Source organism: Rousettus aegyptiacus, unplaced genomic scaffold (genome assembly GCF_014176215.1).
Source record: "Rousettus aegyptiacus isolate mRouAeg1 unplaced genomic scaffold, mRouAeg1.p scaffold_m13_p_2, whole genome shotgun sequence".
Classification (NCBI taxonomy): Eukaryota; Metazoa; Chordata; class Mammalia; order Chiroptera; family Pteropodidae; genus Rousettus; species Rousettus aegyptiacus.
The window spans coordinates 177,573,202-177,593,592 of record NW_023416295.1 but is presented as its reverse complement, the minus strand read 5'-3'; the positions used below and the strand labels follow the sequence as shown (position 1 = coordinate 177,593,592).

The 20,391-nt window shown below is 49.7% G+C and overlaps 1 pseudogene; it reads right to left on the bottom strand.

Moving 5' to 3' along the window:
* Positions 1–14,153: 14,153 nt before the first annotated feature.
* Positions 14,154–14,272, bottom strand: LOC118614288 (annotated as a pseudogene).
* Positions 14,273–20,391: the final 6,119 nt, after the last annotated feature.

Below are 20,391 nucleotides of genomic sequence, written 5' to 3'. Positions count from 1 at the left end.
ACTCCTGTCTCTGAAATAGCAAATCAAGACAAACTAGGACAGCTGCGGAATCTGAGTACAGGAAAAAAAATTACCAGCACTGCTATGGAAAGCTCTCTAAACTTTTATTGCTTAGAAACAACCGTGCCAATACCGTGCCAGAAAAACAGAAAAGGAATTTTAAAAGAGCAGTACGCAGACGCGGTTCACTCAAGGCAAAGAAGCGTCTCTCTTGCTGTGCCGCTCATACTCATTAGAGACACCGGCCGCTCTATCGGCCCCCGCTGTACCAGGTGTAGGGGATGAACGCCCCAGGCTGCAGTACATGCGGCGGAATGTTTCTATTACAACATTCCGCAGCACTGACTCCAAAAAAAACAAACTAGTAATCTAAAGAGGGTGCTAACGGCCTAACAACAAACATGAGGATAAACGGAGCATTATGGAGCCCAAAATTAAACCTACATCGTTGTCCCTGGGGGTACCGGACAGCCGCACAGAAAACAACACTGAGCACTAGCTGGCCACCAAAGGAAAAAAAATTTTCCACAAAGGCCCTTGCTCCGCAGCGGCCTCAGAAGACAGATACTTCTATACCACCTCCTCCAGACTATTTGCGCATGAAGAAGCTTCTCCCTACCTGTTCCTCTTGCGGCTCAAACTCCCAGGAAGATTCTGAGGTAAACCATGTGTGGACACGGCCGTACATTGTCCCAAAAATGAAGCGGCTCCAGGAACGATGCTGCGCTGACTGAAATCTCCTCAGATATAACAGTCATCATGGTGGCTCTCGCGGGAGCGCCGCCCACGCGCCCCAGGCTCTCGCGGGAGCGCCGCCCACGCGCCCCAGGCTCTCGCGGGAGCGCTGCCCACGCGCTCCAGGTGTAGAACCAATGTTTCAGATACTTCTCCCATAGGAAGTGCTTGCTTTAATTTGGAACTGAGGTTATAATAGTCAGAAAACTGGTCTGAAGCATTCACATAAACCAGCCTGGACAGTGTTCATGAGAACCCCACAGGCTTGAAGTAACCCTTAATTCTTAGTGCTCACGCAGCGCCCTCTGCCGCTCACACGGGGGCACAGCTGAAATAGACAAGTCGACTCTAATATTAATCTCAGCTGTGCCACAGAATGACCCCTCTGCCAATTACAGGCTTGGGAGAGGGGAGAGGATGTGACGACCCCAAGACTCACCTAGTCCCTTACACGAGGACCTCCTCTGTCCCCACAATCTGGCAGAAGCCAGGATGGAGCGTGCCCCTCAAAGTCTCTTCTAAACCATTTTTCCGGGACCTCCTAGATCCCTCACACACCGAGCTTATGCCGCCAGAAAGAATTTGCCTCAAGGTATCTCTTCCCACATTTTCCAGCACCCCGTAGCCCTTCACATACTGGGCTTAGGCAAGACTGGAGGAATCGCCTCCAAATCTCTACTGTCCTATATTCCGGGCACCCCCTTACACTTCCCCTTGCTTCCTAGAGTGGGGAATAGAGAAATCACCTCCATGCAAGTCTCTACTCAGACAATTGTGGCCTGCCTTTACATTTCTCACCACCTGTGGCATCTCCTTTTTATGAAAAAGACACAGAAAGACACAGTCACAGAAAAAAAATGAACATCCATCAAGAGAAAATTTCAACAAAGGAAGCCGGGGGTAGAAAACTTCGAGTGGCTAGCTTCACAGATATTTTTTCATGGCCGTCTTTAACGTATTAGTAAAAATGACTGGCAACTACTAAATTCACCCAAACCCTGCGCAAATAGACTAAAAAGGCAGATGGGATGAGTAGACTGCTCACCTCTGCCAATGCACCTATGCGTTCTCTCACAGCCAGAGTAGTACTCAGGGGATAGCAGTATTCCAGGCATTAATTCTCCTGGTGCCATGTCAAGATGGCAGCTTTCCAATTCTCAAATCCAATAAGTGTCCCTTTCGAGACCGAACATCTTTTATCACTGAGAGAGGGAATGTTGTGCTGCGTTCAAATCTGAGACCCACGGAGCCAATCGAGATTAATTATGAGCCTTTATTAAATGGCCAGTAACTGACTCTCCCCACTAGAGAAGCAGCCCTAAGCTTTCAGGAAGGAGCTTATAAAACCTCAAACCACATCAAACAAGCGAGCAGGTTTACCGAGGCAGAAGTTAGCCATTAGTTTATCTTTGCACAGGACATCTCCTAGAAGTACACCCTAGTTATACATAAAGCAGATTAGAGGTAGAAGTTGGCTGTTATAGTCTGGTGCAAAAATGTTTATGGGGGACTCTTACATCTTATAGCAAACGGGGCCTGGTAGACAGTTTTGTTATCTGCATCCTGGCAATGATGTTTGCCTTTTCTTGGGAGCTGGCGCTTGAAGATATCACTCCCTGTCTTGCCCTATTGACTCATTTACTTGAGAATGTATCACTCATAGAGGAGGAAGGGTTAAAAGAGGCAGGATCCAAAATCTCCAAATTTCTTTATCCAGTAAGAAATATCTACATCAATCAGCATATATAGGAAAGCAGTCGTTAGGCTGGGCAATGCAGGCTAGAATTAAGATAGATGCTGTTCCCCATTGCTGTACACTGATGGACCCGGATATCTTCAGTTGCTATATAGTATGACTCAAAAAATAGCTAAACCGATTTTAATGCTACTAGGCACCCTCCCTATCTCACACCACAAATAACAAAATCCAAATTTTTTCAACGTACAAATGATCCTCTCTTAGTTCCTTGATCGACCCTCTATCTACACCCGATAACATTCCTTACACAAGCAAAGCCTCTCATTAACATTTTCTTCCCATGGCAGTCCCAACACACACCACCGGGGGGAGCCGAAGGGACACTGACTGCCTCCACCACAATGGAACCACCAAAAGCCTCCTCAAAATTCTCTACCGTGCTTAATAAAAAGGCAGAGCAAAGTCTGCCTGCAGAAATGCATGGGTTCATGCTGGGTCGTGAGAACGAATCGAGAGTCATACTGGGTCACATGTGTCCATGCTCGATCACATGAATGTGACTCAAAGGTAGGCGATGAAAAGCATGGAGGGATCACGTTGGGTTTAGCCCGGAAACCGACCACATCCCTGGAGCCTGAGTTCATAGATTGGCAAACCGTCCCAGGACTCTCGCTCCCGGAACTCTTGTCCCTTTCATCCTGAGACCTCACCTCGTGCCTGACCCCACCCTCTACCCCACTGCACCTCAACACCTCCTAAGACCAAACAGCCAGTCAAACTCATAGAAAACCCATCAGTATCTATGAACGAGCTAGCTGCACAATATTTTTACATGCCAATCTAATTTTCCAAGAGACGACAGACTCACACCACTTCTAAATTAGACCTGACACTGCAGACTGGGACTAGGAATTTCATTTTATGCTAGCGTGGAATTTACATAAGCATGAAAATAAGAGAACGAAAGGTAAGTTGTAGTGAGGCGACACAGAAAGCAATGGTACAGAGTGAGAGGGAGGTCGAGGCTGGTTCCTGGGCTCCTACTTGGAGCCTTTCTGTGTATTGCTAAGGTGATTATGCTAAGATCTTTTAGTTATTTTTCCCAACTTTTAAGATGGTGGGAAAAAGGGGGCACACGGATAGACAGTAGAGACCTGTGTTTTTAAAAGTGACCCTTTTCAAAGGGTCAGGACACTTTCAATAAAGAATAGTGTTGAGTCACTAAGTCCAAGTACTCACTTCTACTAACGTTTCATGCCCATATAGATGTATTAGAGGGAAATCACTGACAGCACCTCGACATTCTCCCAAACCAGGTAGAAATAGAACAAAGGAAAACAGGATAAACGAAGAAAGATATTGCTTACTTCTCCCAACACTCCATCTCTGCTACGGCTGTTTCCAGGAGCTGGCGGCATCCCAAAAAGGAATTCTCCTGGTGCCACACAAGATGGCAACTTTTAAGTTTTCTCAAATCCACTTAACTGAACTTTCAAGCACAGGCATCTTTTATCAAAGGAGTAAGGGTGTGGAAAAGGGTGAGATCTAATTAAAAAAAAAAAAAAAAAGAAGCCTGGATTCTCCAAATCTCTTTATTCAGGCAGAACTTCACCAATTAGCATACCTATGGAAGATTGCAGCGTCTTCCAATCTACAGATAAGGTGATAATGCTAAGGTGTTTTAGTAGTTCTTACCAATTTGTAAGGACAGGAAAAGAGGATTAGGGACACACAAAGGAGACCGGCTTTTTACAACGGGCACTTTCAATTTTTCCCCTCACTTTAGCTCAAACTGCCTCAGGCAGTAGTGGCTTCCGTTTGCATTTCTGATAGACTCAGCAAAAAGGCCATGGAAAATGCTGAAACTTTCCTTGTACTTATGATCACTTTGAAAAATTGTCCTCCATTTTAGTCAGATTTCTGATCTTGTTACATCTTTTGAAATCTGTTCCAACATTCTGATACAGGAATGAGGCAGGAGAACTAACTACAGTGGTGAATATTAAACCAGACTCTTTTCAGACCCTTCGAGGTTCCTCTAGCTTTTAGAAAATGCCTGGTGATCCCTATGACCAAACAAGGAGAAACCTACAAAGGAAGGTTCCTGCACAGAATAACCTATTTTCCATAATGTTAATATTTACCTTACCATAAGAGGAAAACAGGAAAACATAATTTAAGATGTACTCTACACAATGAAAATAATGATTTATTCCATTCTTACCCTGCACAGACCAAGAGAGCAAAACTAATTATCATAATGTTAATGCTCTATTACCAATAATTTTTAAAAGTTATGCCTTGTTGGGAAACAAGTTAATTTTTCTCTTCTGCCTTCTTACACTGATGTTGATATTGCCATGTACTATAACATCCAAAAAGCTAAAAAAGTAATTCAAAAGCCTAAGAATAGTTCATTTTGCTTCTATCCATTTATTTTTAAAATGTGGCATTTCTACAAGTATTAATGAAAATAAAACTATCGTGAGTTTTCATAAATATTTTCCAACTTAAAAGGTGTTTCAATACAAACAATGGATCATCAACCCAATAACTTTAGCAATGACAAATCAATAAGGCTTTCATTACAGCATGAAAGACAAAAGCACAGGAAAACATGGCCAGCTCCGCAAAGAAAGTTTCAATAAAAGCAAGCTCTACAAGGAAAGTTTCAATAAAGAAAACGAGGAGTCACTGAGTGCAATTACTTTGGCTTCACAAATCGTTTTCGTGCACATCTAAACATATTAGAGGAAAAAAGTCTGCCACCTCTTCTAATTTATCCCAAATCCCACAGAATATAGACCGAAAAGGCAGACGGAATGAACAAATTTAGGTACTGCTTACCTCTGCCGACACATGTCCAAGACCAATGAGCAAAAGCAGCTTCCAGTAGTTAGTATCCCAGCCATTAATTCTCCTGAGGACAAAGAAAAAAATAAGACTACTTTCTAGTTTTCCCATATTCAACTACAGTGCACCTTCAAGCACACCCTTCTTCTACCACAATGGGAGGAGAGGCATGGATAAAGGAGAGACCTAAAAGAGCCCGCCAAAATCTCCAAATCTTTGTTCTGCAGGACTTCTCCACTATTTAGCATATCTGTTGAAGGAGTACTTAGCCTGGGGGAAAGGCAAGATGGAATTCTGGTGGAAGCAATTTCCCTTTACATATAGACTAAAGGACATAAACATCTATATATTTGGTATATTGTGAAACAAAAAATAGATAAATAAATCTTAAGTACTAGTCACCCTCCGTATCTTATACCTCAAGTAAAAAATAACATAACCGGGTTTTCCACACCAAACCATTTCTCTCCTGGGTCCTCTGAAGTTTAACCCCCACCCAACATCCCACAGCAATGCTTCCAGGTAAAGCCTCTCCTCACCATTTCTCTCACGGCAGTACCACCGCCCACCACCTGGGGGCTGCAAATGTACACTCCCCACAAAATGCTTCCACAAGCCTTTAGAAAACTCAAGTGTGCTTATTGAAAAGACAGAACAGAGTCTGCCTGCAGAAGGAATATATGGGTCCATGGTGGGTCACGACGTTACTCAAGACTCATGCGTGGTCACATGTGTCCATGCTTCCTCACATAGATGTTAAGTAGAGTGTACCTAAGATTTGGCCTAGGCTGCAGACCCCGCCACTGATGCCCGAGTTCCCATGATTGGCAAATCCCACCAAGACCCAAACTCCGAGCTCATACGCAGTATTCTTGACCCTGAGACCCCAAAACCTCATCTTGTGGCTGAACACACCCTCTTACCATGCTGTACCGCAACACCTCCTAGAAGCAAACACCCAGTCAAACCTACAGAAAACATGAGCTAGCTTCACGAATACTTTAAACTGCCGATCTAAACTTACAGAAGATGATCAACTCACACCACTTCTAACTTTGACATAACACTGCATGCTGGGACTAGGAACTTTATTATGTCAAATTAGAATTAACATAAGCATAAAAATGACAAGAGCTCCACAAGTAAATTTTAGAGACAACCCAGAAAGTATGGTACATTGTGGGAGGCAGGTCAAAGCTGGTTACTGGGCTCCTACTTGGAGCCTCTCTATCTATTACTGAAATGATTATGCAAAGACCTTTTAGTTATTTTTCACAGCTTTTCAGGCACAGAAAAGAGGAAAAGGAAAAGACAGTGGAGACCTGTGGTTTTAAGTTTGGCCATTATCAAAAGGTATGGAATCTTTAAATAAAGAAAGCCATGAGTCACTAAGTGCAAGTACTCTCATTATCTTTTCGTGGCCATCCAAATTAATTAGAAGAAAAAGAAGGACATCACTTTGACATTCTCCCGAACTCTGCACGTACACAGAACAAAAAGTTCAACAGGACAAAGATGCTTTTTACCTCTGTCAACACTCCAACATCATCGTGCGGCTACGGCTGTTTCCAGGAACTGGCAGCATCCCAAATGTGAATTCTCCTGGTACCATGTCCACGTGGCAGCTTTCTCCTTTCCTCATATCCACTTAACTGAACTTCCAAGCACAGACATCTTTTATCACCAAAGCAGGAAGGGTGTGGAAAAGGGTGGAATCTAAAAAAAAGCCAGATTCTCCAAATCTCTTTATTCAGGCAGAACTTCTCCACCGATTGGCATATCTATGGACGCTATTAGATTGGAGCCTCTTCCTATCTACGGATAATGCTAACGCGTTTCAGTAGTTCTTACCAATTTATAAGAACAGGAACAGAGGATTTGGGACATACAAAGGAGACCCGGTATTTTTACAAAGGGCACTTTCAATTTATTTTCCTCACTTTAGCTCAAACTGCCTCAGGCGGTAATGGCTTGTGTTTGCATTTCTGATAGACTCAGCAGAAAGGCCCTGGAAAGTGCTGAAACAAAGAGAAGGAGGGGCGTGGAAAGGGGCAGGAGGATCTAGAAAAGACCGGGATTCTCCAAATCTCTCCTCGGGAAGAACTTCTCCAATTAGCATATCTATAGAAGCCGATAGCTTGGAGCCTCTTCCAGTCTACTGAAAAACTGATTTTGCAAAGGTTTTTTAATAGTTCTTCCCAAGTTTTAAAAGGGACAGGAAAAGAGGATTAGGGATACGCAAAGGAGACCTGCTGTTTTTAAAGTGACCCTTTCAAATATTTTTCCTTACTTTACCTCAAACTACCTCAGGGAGGAATAGCCTATGTTTGCATTTATAATAGACTCAGCAGGAAGACCCTGGAAGATGTTGAGATGTGCCTTGTAATTATGATCGGACTTTGAAAAATCAGCCTCCATTTTGGTCAGATTTCTGATGTTTTTACATCTTTGAAAATCTGTTCCAAAAACTAATACAAGGATAAAGAAGGAGAACTACACAAACTGATAAATATTAAACCAGACTTCTTTTAGAACATGCAAGGTACTGCTAGCTTTCTAAACCTGCCTGATCATCCCTATAACCAGACAAGGAGAAACAGAGAACAAAAAAAAATTCCTACAGATATGACTAACAAATGTTGATCCATACTGTTGATGTTTACTAATATCATAGAGAAAAATAGGAAAACAAAGATTTAAGCTACACCCTACACAATGTAAACCCAACAATTTATTCCATTCTTTACTTACTCTGCCCAAACCGAGAGATCAATACCAATTATCAATATCTTTATGAATTTGTTAAAGTTCCACCTTGTTGGAAAACTTTTTGATTTTTTCCTTACCGCTTTTTTATCCTAACGTTGATATTACCACGTATAATACCCTAGAAGCTAAAGATCTTAATTCCAAACATTAAGAATAATTCACTTGGCTCCTGTCCATTTGTCTGGAGAATGTAATATTTCTACTAATATTAATGAAACAATTCCTATCCTGAGTTTCCATAAATATTTTCCAACTTAAAAGTTTTTCCATTACAGAGAACCAATCCTCAGCCCAATAATTTGAGCGATGAGATAAACCCATAAAAAATTTTACAGCTTAGCCAAGGAAGCCGAGGATTCCTATCCCCATAGTATTTCCATCTCATAACAGTGAGAAACACAAATGCACAGAAAAACATGAACACTCTGCGAGGAAAGTTTCAATATAGAGAACTGGCAGTCACAAGGTCCAAATAGCTTACTTTCACAAATAGTTTTCATGCACATCTAATGTATTAGAGAGGAAAAAGTCAGCCAGCTCTTCTAAATTTTCCCAAACGTTGCAGAAATCGAGCAAAATGGCTTACAGGGCGAGCGAATGTACTCCCTAACTCTGCCGACACATGTCCCAGATCTCACAGCTATGGTCATTTCCAGGAGATAATATCCTAGCTATTAATTCTCTTGGTGCCATGGCAAAATGGTGACTTCCTAGTTTTCTCGAGTTCGACTAAAGTACAACTTGAGCCCCAAGCATCTTTTATCGGGGAGGGAAGAGGGGCATGGAAAATGGCGAGATCTGAAAAAGGGCCCGCCAAATCTCCAAATCTCTTTGTGCTGGAAGGCTTCTTCACTATTTAGCATATCTGTGGAAGGAGTACTTAGCCTAGGGGAAAGGCAAGATCGTATTATGGCAGAAACCATTCCCCATTACATACATGTAGAGGAAAGGAAACCAACATCTTTAGTTTCTCTATGATGTGAAGCAAACAAATAGATAAATTAATCCTTACTGCTAGTCACCCTCACTATCTTACACCCCAAGTAAAAAACAACATAACCAAAAGTTTTTCACATACAACCATTGCTCTGCTGGGTGCCGTGAGGTTCGACCCGCTACCAAACACACCACAGCAATGCTTGTGCACAAAGCTTCTCCTCACCATTTCCTCCATGGAAATCCCACCGCCCACCACCTGGGAGCTGCAAAGATACGCTGACTACCTCCCCACAATGGTGCTTCCAAAAGTCTTGAGAACCTTACCCAACGTGTTCACTGAAAAAAGAGCAAAGACGGCCTACAGAAGCCACACCTGGGTTTGAGACAAGACACCACTTTTAAAACTCTTAATCTTTTAGCAGGAAATGAAGTAGGACATCACTTTAAGAATTAACCTTCTTAGTAAACCTAGTTAGGATTTCTTTCTTCTTTCTTTGGAAAAAAAAAAAAAGGCCCTCTCCTTCAAATTCTGATAATTGCCCTGGGGACTCAGATCCTCTGACTATTGATAAGGGTCATCAGACCGTTGTTAAGCAGAAATGGTGTAAAGACAGGCAGGGCCCTTAGAGTCTTATGGGGGAGGGGACTTTATGCCAAATGTCTTTCTTTTTCCTCTTTAGAATTGTATTAACTGAGCTTGTCTGTTTCCAGATGGTAGCAGGAAATAAATTTTAATGATGACATACACTTGGGTGTTACTTATCAAAATACCCACGAGACGGCAGCATAGAAAAACTCTTCATAATGACATGCCCTGGGTGTTATTTTAAAAATGAACATGAAAAAGCAGCAGAAATAAATTTATGAGCAGCCCTGTCATGGTATTCCCACATTTCCCACCAGATAGTAGCAGTGAATGAATATACATAATAAACTACACTTGATGACCTATATTCAGGTGTTATTCCCAAAATACATAACGAATAACAAACATTTCATGAGAAAAACTCTGGTGCTATTCTCAAAATGCCCACGAGATGGCAGCAGAGGATAAGGAATAATATTTCAATACCTAAACTTTGGTGCTACTTCAAAAAGTACAGGAGATGGGAGCAGAGAAGAGCGTTTCACGGCCTTAAGGGCTCTGCTCACCATTAAAATAAAAGTACAGACTTGGTACTTACCTCACTTTGAAGTAACTCCTGTCCTTTGCATATCCCTTCTCACTCCGGGCCACGCCCCCAACACTTCCCCTGTACCTCCCCGCCTCGGTGGTGTCCTCTCCCCCTATCGCTGCTCCCTGACCCCTCCCTCAGGCCCTCCCAGCCCCGCTCCTGTCCCCCTCTCCTGTCCCCGTCCCGCCTTGAGTGGCAGGCGGTCTCCGTTAGACTGGCCAGAGCCGCAGCGGGGGCAGGAGCGGCAGCCATGGCCGCGTCCGGCGTGGACGAGTGCTCTCTGCAACTCGCGCCCGGCTCGGGCAGCGTCACCCCCACCGTGCCGCCGCACTGGCCCCAGAGGTGATGCAGTGCAGACCTCTCGCCGGGCAGAGGCTGCCCGCACTCTGAGCCATCCAGCACCGTGCGCACGGCTTGGAGGCGGGGAGGCCAAGGGAGAGCACGCACGCCTCACCCCTTCATTCCAGGCTTTGGCCGGTTCCCAGCCATGCCAAAGGTCTCGATCGGCTCTCTGGCATCCCAGGACTGATCAGGCCCCGGGGCCACCCTCCTCACCAGTCTCGGCCGCTCGGCAGGACCCGGGCCCGGGCGTGTCCCGCCAATCTCTCGACCACATGGGCACCTAGGCAGGTGCGGCACTGCCAAGTCCAGGCTGTGGCCCTCACCTAGACCCGCCCCTCCCCTGCAATCCCTGCCAAAGCCCAGCAGGACCTCCGAAAAAACACGCGGACACACCAGCCAGCCACTCCACCAGACAACACTTTGGGCCGCAATCTCGCCCTCCATGCAGAGCTCTCGGCCCTTGGGGCTCTGCCCCATGGACCCCAGGAAGAGAAAGGCCTGAAGCGGAGAGAGAAAACAGCCCAGGGCTGCTGGCCGCAGGAGAGCACGTGGAGGTGGGCGGTGGCGCGAGGAGCACGGACGTTCCTGTAGCCCTTGGGCTGGGATGGCTTCCCGGGACCCCCGGGACAGCGAGCAAGTAGGGCCCGGGGGCGTCCTCAGACACTCTGGCTGGATGGCGGCCAAAGGAGGGCGTGGCAAAAGGCTACAGTACCCTGTAGCCCCAGGAGGTCTCCAATCTAACCAAGTACTAACCAGGCCCGATCCTGCTTAGCTTTCGAGATCAGGCACGTTGAGGGTGGTATGGCCGTAGACAGGAGAGGCTGTCACCTGCCGCCCCAAAAGCTCGAGGCTGGCCTCCCGGGGGCCAGAGACACCCGTGCCTACAGCGCACGTCTTGTGGGGGTGCGGGTTTCCGCTAAGGCGCTGCGGGCCTTGACCGGTTCCCGGCAGTGCATAAGTCTGCATGGGCGTTACCGCATCCCCCGACTGCCCAGGCCTCGGGCCGTCTGCCATTCCAGTCTTGGCTGCTTGGCAGGACCCCGGCCCGGCGTGGTGCGCCATGCTCTCGGCCACCTGGGCACCTAGGTACCTGCAGCCCGACTAAGACCGGGCTCCGGCCTTGACCCAGACTCACACCTCCCCTGCCCTCCCCACCGAGCAGTGCCCAACCTGCCCAAACACACACGGAGCCCCTGGGCACACCCCGAGGCATCACTTCGGATGGACGCAGCCCTCGCTCTCCACCGGGACCAGGGAGCAGCCCAATCCGCCGCCCCTGGCCTTCACATCTGTCGTGAGAAACGCCTGCAGTCCTGGCGGGATGCCTGGTGCTTGGAGCAACAAGGTCATCAGAAGCAGATGTGGACTTGCACTGGAGGAAGCATTGCAGGGAGGGCGCACATGCCTGACCTATTCTGGGACTTCTTGCTCTAGGGACAAGGATGGGAAGAAGATACCTGAGAAGAAATAGCTGAAAACACGGTAGTGGCCTTGAGGCTGAGTCTGGGAATTGGCTGTAGTTTGTCATCGCTAACCTGATAGTAAATAACGATGATTTGCAAAGCCAGCTTTGTGAGAGAGAATAAAAAGCCGTGGAGACAGGAGTGGGGGATGCTAGCATTGCCATTCCTTGCCATTCCTCCTCTCCCTTATCCATGTTAGTAAAAGCATTTCCACACTCCTACTCTTCTCCCTAACTATCTCCGCAACAACATCGGCTCTCTCCAACAAGAGAGATAGACAGAGAGACAGAGAAACCCAGAGACAGAGCGAGTGACCAGGAGGGAAGAAGAAAGGAGAACAAAGGCCGCCAGGGCAGGAAGCACAGTGAGAGCCACAAAGGGGGGGACGGGGTCGCCGGGTAAGGGGAGGGCCGCGGGAGGTGGCCACGGTCAGACACAGCAGAGAGAGACAGTGAGGATGGAAGGGACAGAGACAGAGAGGAGATCCCGCGCGGGAGACAGAGCGTGAGCCCGTACCTGCCCGCGCAGAGAGCGGGACAGGACACGCAGACAAGCGCCCCGACGCACGGAGCCGGAACCCGGCTGTGACCCCGAGACCCTGCAGCCGCCCTGAAGAAGCCGCTTCCACAGCACAGGGTGGTAGTGCCGTGGCTGGGCTCAGGCAAGGAGGCGGTTCATGCCTCGTGCAGCATGCCTCGAGACAGGCTGGGGCTCAGGGAGTCTCATTGTTCTATGAGTCCTGCCAGGAGTCCCGCCACAGACAGGCAAGACACACAGGCTCCCTGTAGTGTGTGTGTGTGTGTGTGTGTGTGTGTGTGTGTGTGTGGCTGTTCGCTGCGGCCTCCTGCGAGCCAGAGGGCTCTTGCCGCGCACGCGCACCCACTCTCATGTGGCTCGGCCTCTCTGACGCTGCTGGTCGGTCCCGCTTCCTGTCCCGGGTGTGAGGGTCAAATTCGTACCTGGTCCGACGGCACCTGGCTGTCGGGTGAGAAGGGTGGGGAGAAGCGTGTCAGAGGAGACTTGAGGCCTTCGGCGTGGCAGGGCGGGTGAGGGTGGCCGGTCCCGCGTCCCGGGGACGCGAGCGCGCTGCCAGCGTGTGTTAGAGATGGCGGTCCTCGGGGCTTGGTCCCACAGAGCCCAGGAAAGAAAAGGCCCGGAGCGGTGAGAGAAAACAGCCCAGGACTGGCTGCAGGAGAGCGGGTGAGGGCGGGCGAGGGTGCAGGCGAGAGGCGGTTGGAGACGCCCTTGGGCTCGGCCGCCCGCCGGGACCCCCGAGACAGCAGGCGAGCAGGGCCCAGGGGTGTCCAGGGGCACCCTGGGCCGGCAGACAGCAAAAGGAGAGGGCGGCAAAAGCCCACAGTACCCGGCATTCCCAGATGGCCTCTCACCCAAGTGGGAGACCCTGCTTAGCTTCCAAGATCAGACAAGTTCAGGTGCATTGAGGGTGATAGGGCCGTAGATGCGAGAACCTGTTGCCTGCAGTTCCAAGAGCTCGAGGCTGGCCTCCCGGGCGCCGGAGACGTCCGCGCCTGCACGTCCAGGGTTGGGCGGTTTGAGCGGAGCAGGGGAGGGTCTGCCGGCCGCGCTAAGGCCCCGCGGGTCTTGACCGATTCACGCCCGTGCGGAAGGACTGGGTGGTTCTAGCATCCGGGTCTTGCCCAGGCCCCAGACCACTTGCCTTCCGGGTCTTGGCCGTTCGGCAGACCACGGACCCGGCGTGCCACGTCAACCTCTCGGCCACCTGGGGAACCAGGAAGGTGCAGCCCTGATAAGTCTCGACCCGGCCCTGAACCAGATCCACCCCACCTCTGCGCTCCCCGCGGGGGCTGAGCCCGACCTGGCCAAAACCACCCGGAAACACCGGCCACACCACGTGACAACGCTTGGCCCCAAAACCTCACCTTGCGCCCAGTGCCCTCCGCCCTTGAGGCTCGTCCCCCCCACCTGGAGCCCAGGAAGCGAAGGGTCCAGAGCGGAGAGAAAACAGCCCAGGTCTGCCTGCAGGAGAGCAGGTGGGGGCGGGCGATGTCGCGGGGCGCATGGTCTTTGGTGCAGCCCTTAAGCTTGGTCGCCTACCCCGGACCCCCGGAACAGCAAGCGACCAAGTGAGCAAGTGACCAGGGCTCCGGGGCATGCAGGGGTACCCTGGCCGGAGGGATAAAATGAGGGGGCGGCAAGAGCCTGCAGCACCCCGTACTCGCAAGCGTTCTCCCATTCAAGTACTAAACAGCCCCAACCCTGCTTAGCTTCCGAGATCAGACGGGATCAGGCGTGCTCAGCGTGGTACAGCCGTAAACAGGAAACACCGTCGCCTGCATTCCCAAAAGTTCGAGCCTGGCCTCCCGGCCCCCGGAGACGCCTGCGCCTGCACCGCAGCAGAAAATAAATTTTTGGACATACGCATGGGCGCAAATTTGAAATGCATATGATAGCAGCCGAAATAAGTGTTCATGAGATGCGCCGCTGTGTTATTCCCCGAAATCACACCAGATGCCAGCAGAGTGTAAAGTTTTATGATGACATCGATCATTTCTGGACACCGTATGGCAGTAGAGAATGAATATTCATGATCGCTCAGGTGTTTATAATAAAATAGACACCCGATGGCATCAGAAAATTTATTTTTATTGTGGTCTACACTCTGTTATTCTCAAAATTCCCAAAGGATAGCTTCAGAAAACAAAATTTATGAATACACTGGTATTTTCACAATGTCCACGAGATGGCAGCAGAGAACAAATTTTTCAAGACATGCGCTGCCGTGTTAGTCCCAAGATTCACACGAAATGGCAGCAGAAAAAAAAAATTCTAACAACACACGCTGGGGAGTCATTTTTTAAATGCACATGAGGTAGTAGCAGAAATAACTTCTCAAGACGTGCACTCCTGTGTCATCCCCAAAATGCTGAGCCGATGGCAACAGGAAGTAACTTTTTATATTAACATACGCTTGCCTGTTATTTTCAAATGCCCACCGGACAGCAGCAGAGAATAATCTCTCATGACGTGTCCTTTTTTATTTATCCCAAGATACACACGATATTCCACGTACCAGAACTTTGTTCAACCAAACGTCCTTAGGTGTCATTTTCTAACTGTACGAGATAACGAAAAAAATAACGGCTTACGACGTGTGCTATGGTGTTATTCCCGACGTGACGACAGGATGGCAGCACGGAATGAGTATTCAAGAGGATCTACAGTAGGATATTATTTCCCAATTGCCCACAAGACTAAAGCAGAAAATTATGTCATGATAAGCACTCCTGTGTTTGACACAAGACGCACGTGGAATGGCATCAGAAAACTTTTCATAATGACATTCCACAGAGTCTGTTTTCAGAATGCACATGAGATGGCCCCAAAATTGCATTTTATGACATGTGCTGTGATTTATTCAGAAAATGCTCACAGTGTAGCGGCAGGTGAGTATTCACAAGAGACACGCAGGTATTATTTCTGAAATGCCCTCCGGATAGCAGCGGCGAACAAATTTCACGACGTACACACTTTTGTTCTTCCCGAGATTCACACGACATGGCGACAGAGGAAACATTTATAGAGACACGCGATGGAGTGGTATTTTTAAAGGCACACGACGGCGGCAGCGGTAACTTTTCACGGGACGCACTGTGGCGCTATTCCCAAAATGCTCACCAGGTGGCGGCAGAAAATAAATTTTTCTGCTCACATACACCTGAGTGTTATCATCAAAATTTCTACGAGATGGCAACAGAGAACAGTTTTTCATTACTTGCGGTCCTGTGCTCTTCTCAAGTTTAACCTGAAAAGGTACCAGAGAAAAAAATTATAACGACATTCCCTGGGGTGTTATTTTGTAAATGCACACGAGATAGCACCACTTTCTTCCCCATGACATTCTCTATGGCATTATTCCCAAGTAAACACCAGACGGCCTCAGAAAATAATCCTGTGCTTACGTACACCTGGATATTATTTTCAAAATGCCCTTGAAATGGCAGCAGAGAATAACCTCATGACGTGCCCTCCTGTGTCTTTACACAGATGCAAATGAAATGGCAGTAGATAAAAGGTGATTATAATGACGTTACTTTGGGTTTATTTTCAGAATGCACCTTGCACAGAAGCAGAGATAACATTTTAGGATCTGCGCTGTGTTATTACTCCCAGAATGCCCACCAGATGGCAGCAAGAATAAATTTTATGACACTCGTATTCTTCTCAAGATGCACAATGCATGAAGGCACAGAAGGAATAGTTACGATAACCTACGCCAGGTTTTATTCCTGAAATCTCCACCGGGTGGCAGCAAAGAGTATACTTTTTTATTTCGTACAATCCGGTGTTATTCCCCAAATTCCCACCTATGACGGCAGGAAATAAATTTAATGACGATATACACTTGGGTGTTACTTTCAAATTACCCACGAGACGGCAGCAGAGAAAAACTCTTCATAATGACATGCCCTGGGTGTTATTTCCAAAATGAACATGAAAAAGAAGCAGAAATAACTTTGAGCAGCCCTGTCATGTTATTCCCAAATTTCCCACCGGATGGAAGCAGAGAATGAATATTCATAATGAGCTACACTTGATGACCTATTTTCAGGTGTTATTCCCAAAATGCACAGCAGATGACTGCACAGGATAATGAATAACATTTCATGGCCAACACTCTGCTGCTATTCCCAAAAAGTCCACGAGATGGCAGCAGAGGCTTTGGAATAATATTTCAATCCCTAAACTCTGGTGCTATTCTCCAGAGAGCCCACGAGATGGCAGCAGAGGCTTCGGAATAATATGTCAATACCTAAATTCCGGTGCTATTCTCCAAAAAAGGCCACGAGATGGCAGCAGCGGCTTAGGAATAATATTTCAATACCTAAACTCTGGTGCAATTCCCCAAAAAGCCCACGAGATAGCAACAGAAGATGGGGAACAACATTTCATGGTCGACACACTGCTGCTATACCCAAAAAGCTCACGGGATAGCAGCAGAGGCTTCGGAATAATATTTCAATACCTAAACTCCGGTGCTATTCCCCAAAAAGGCCACGAGATGGCAGCAGCGGCTTAGGAATAATATTTCGATACCTAAACTCTGGTGCTATTCCCAAGAAGCCCACGAGACGGCAGCAGAGGCTTAGGAATAATATTTCAATACCTAAACTCTGGTGCAATTCGCCAAAAAGCCCACGAGATGGCAACAGAAGACAGGGAAAAACATTTCATGATCGACACACAGCTGCTATACTCAAAAAGCTCACGGGATGGCAGCAGAGGCTTCGGAATAATATTTCAATCCCTAAACTCTGGTGCTATACCCAAGAAGCGGAACCCCGGATCCGCGGAACACCTGGGAACCCGAGTCTGCCGAACCCCTGGGAACCCCTTCGTCCGCGGAACCCCTGGGAACCCCTTTGTCAGCGGAACCCCCGGGATCCCCGGGTCCGCGGAACCGCTGGGAACCCCTTCATTCGCGGATCCCCTGGGAACCCCTTGGTCCGCGGAACCCCTGAGAACCCCTTTGTCCGCGGAACCGCTGGGAACCCCTTGGTCCGCGGAACCCCTGGGAACCCCTTGGTCCGCGGAACCCCTGGGAACCTCTTGCTCCGCGGAACACCTGGGAACCCCTGGGTCCGCGGAATCCCTGAGAACCCCTTGGTCCGCGGAACCCCTGGGAACCTCTTGGTCCGCGGAACCCCTGGGAACCCCTTGCTCCGCGGAAACCCTGGGAACCCCTTCCTCCCCGGAACCCCTGGGAACCCCTGGGTCCGTGGAACCCCTGGGAACCCCTGATCCCCCCGAACCGCGGAACCGCTCGGAACCCCGGATCCGCGGAACCCCTGGTTACCCCTGGATTCCCGGAACCGCAGAACCCCTGGAATACCCAGAACCCCGGAACCGCAGAACCCCTGGAACCCCCGTAACCCCGGAACCCCAGAACCCTTTTATCCCCGGAACCCCGGCGCTCCCGGAACTCCCGGAACCTTGGCACCCCTGTATCCCGTGCCTCGATACAGGTCGGGGCTCAGGGAGTCTCGTTGTCCTTTGAGTCCTCCCGAGGTACCACCGCAGACAGGCAAGACGCACAGGCTCCCTGGAGTATGGGTGTGTGCGCGTGCGCGCGCGCGTGTGTGTCTGTGTGTGTGAGTGTGTGTGTGTGGCTGTTTGCTGCGGCCTGTCGCGAGCAAGAAGCCTCTCGCCGCACACGCCTGCGCGCTCTCGTGTGTCTCGGCCTTTCTGACGCAGCTGCTCAGTCCTGCTTCTCGTGGCGGGTGTGTGGGCCGGCCTCGCACTTGGGCCGAGGGCACCTGGCTGTCGGGTGAGAAGGGCGGGGAGAAGCGTGTCGGAGGAGGTTTGAGGCCTCTGGCGGCCGGCGAGGCTGGGCGGGACGCGGCGTGGCGGGTGGGAGTGGCTGGTCCCGCGTCCCGGGAATGCGAGCACACTCCCAACGTGTGTTAGAGACGGTGGTCCTCGGGGCTCGGTCCTACGGAGCCCAGGAAGGAAAGGGCCTGGAGCGGTGAGAGGAAACGGCCCGGGACTGGCTGCAGGAGAGCAGGTGAGGGCGGGTGAGGGCGCGGGCCCGCGGCCATTGGAGACGCCCTTGGGCTCGGCCGCCCGCGGCGGACCACAGAGACAGCGAGCGAGTGAGTGAGCAGAGCCCAGGGGCATCCAGGGGCCACCTGGCTAGAGGGCGGCAAAAGGAGGGGGCGGCAAAAGCCTACGGCACCCGGCCTTCCCAGATGGTCTCCCACCCAAGTAATAGAATAACCAGGCCCGACCCTGCTTAGCTTCCAAGATCAGACAAGTTCAGGCGCATTCAGAGTGGTAGGGACTTAGACGGGCGAGCCTGTCGTCTGCCGCCCCAAGAGACCGCGCCTGGCCTCCTGGCCGCTGGAGACGCCCACGACTACACCGTACCTCCTCCTTGGGGGGAGCGCTGGCGGTTCCGCTAGAGAGGTGGCTGGAGCGAGAACCGGCCGCGCTAAGGCATCACAGCCCTTGAGGGACTGAGCGGAAGGACTGGGTGGGCGCTCTCGCATCCTGGACCTGCCCAGGCCGCAGACCACTTGCCTTCCCCGTCTTGGCCGTTCGGCAGGACCACGGCCCAGGCGTGCCTCGCCAATCTCGCGGCCACCTGGGCAACAAGGAAGGTGCAGCCCTGATAAGTTTCGACCTGGCCCTGAACCAGATCCACCCCACCTCTGCGCTCCCCGGCGGGGCTGAGCCTGACCTGGCCAGAACCACGCGGAGACACCGGCCACACCACCAGGCAACGCTTCGCCCCGAAACCTCACCTTCCGCCCAGTGCCCTCCGCCCTTGAGGCTCGCCCCCCCCCCCCGCCCCGTGGAGCCCAGGAAGCGAAGGGTCCAGAGTGGAGAGAAAACAGCCCAGGTATGGCTGCAGGAGAGCAGGTGGGGGCGGGCGATGTCGCGGGGCGCATGGACTTTGGTGCAGACCTTAAGCTCGGTCGCCTACCCGGGACCCCCGGAGGAGCAAACGACCAAGTGAGCAAGTGAGCGAGGGCCCGGGGCATCCAGGGGCACCCTGGCTGGAGGGAGACAAAAGGAGGGGGCGGCAAAGGCCTATGGCACCCGGTATTCGCGGTCTCCCATCTAAGTACTAACCAGGCTCAACCCTGCTTAGCTTCCAAGATCAGACGGGATCAGGCACGTTCCGCGGGGTACAGCCGTAACCAGGAACACTGTCGCCTGCATTCCCAAAACTTCGAGCCTGGCCTCCCGGCCCCCGGAGACGCCCGCGCCTGCACCACAGCAGAAAATAAATTTTATGACATACACGTGGGCGCTAATTTGAAATGCATGTGATAGCAGCAGAGAGAACTGTTCACGAGATGCGCCGCTGTGCTATTCCCCAAAATCCCACCAGATGGCAGCAGAGTGTAAAGTTTTATGATGACATCGATCGTTTCTGGACACCGTATGGCAGTAGAGAATGAATATTCATGATCGCTCAGGTGTTTATAATAAAATAGACACCCGATGGCGTCGGAAAATTTATTTTTATTGTGGTCTACACTCCGTTATTCTCAAAATGCACGCAGGATTGCTGCGGAAAACAAAATTTATGAATACACTGGTATTTTCACAATGTCCACGAGATGGCAGCAGAGAACAAATTTTTCAAGACATGCACTGCTGCGTTATTCCCAAGATTCACACGAAATGGCAGCAGAAAAAAAAAAATTCTAACAACATACCCTGGGGAGTCATTTTTTAAATGCACATGAGGTAGCAGCAGAAATAACCTCTCAAGACGTGCACTCCTGTGTCATCCCCAAAATGCTGAGCCGATGGCAACAGGAAGTAACTTTTTATATTAACATACGCTTGCCTGTTATTTTCGAATGCCCACTGGACAGCAGCAGAGAATAATCTCTCGTGACGTGTACTTTTTTCTTTATCCTAA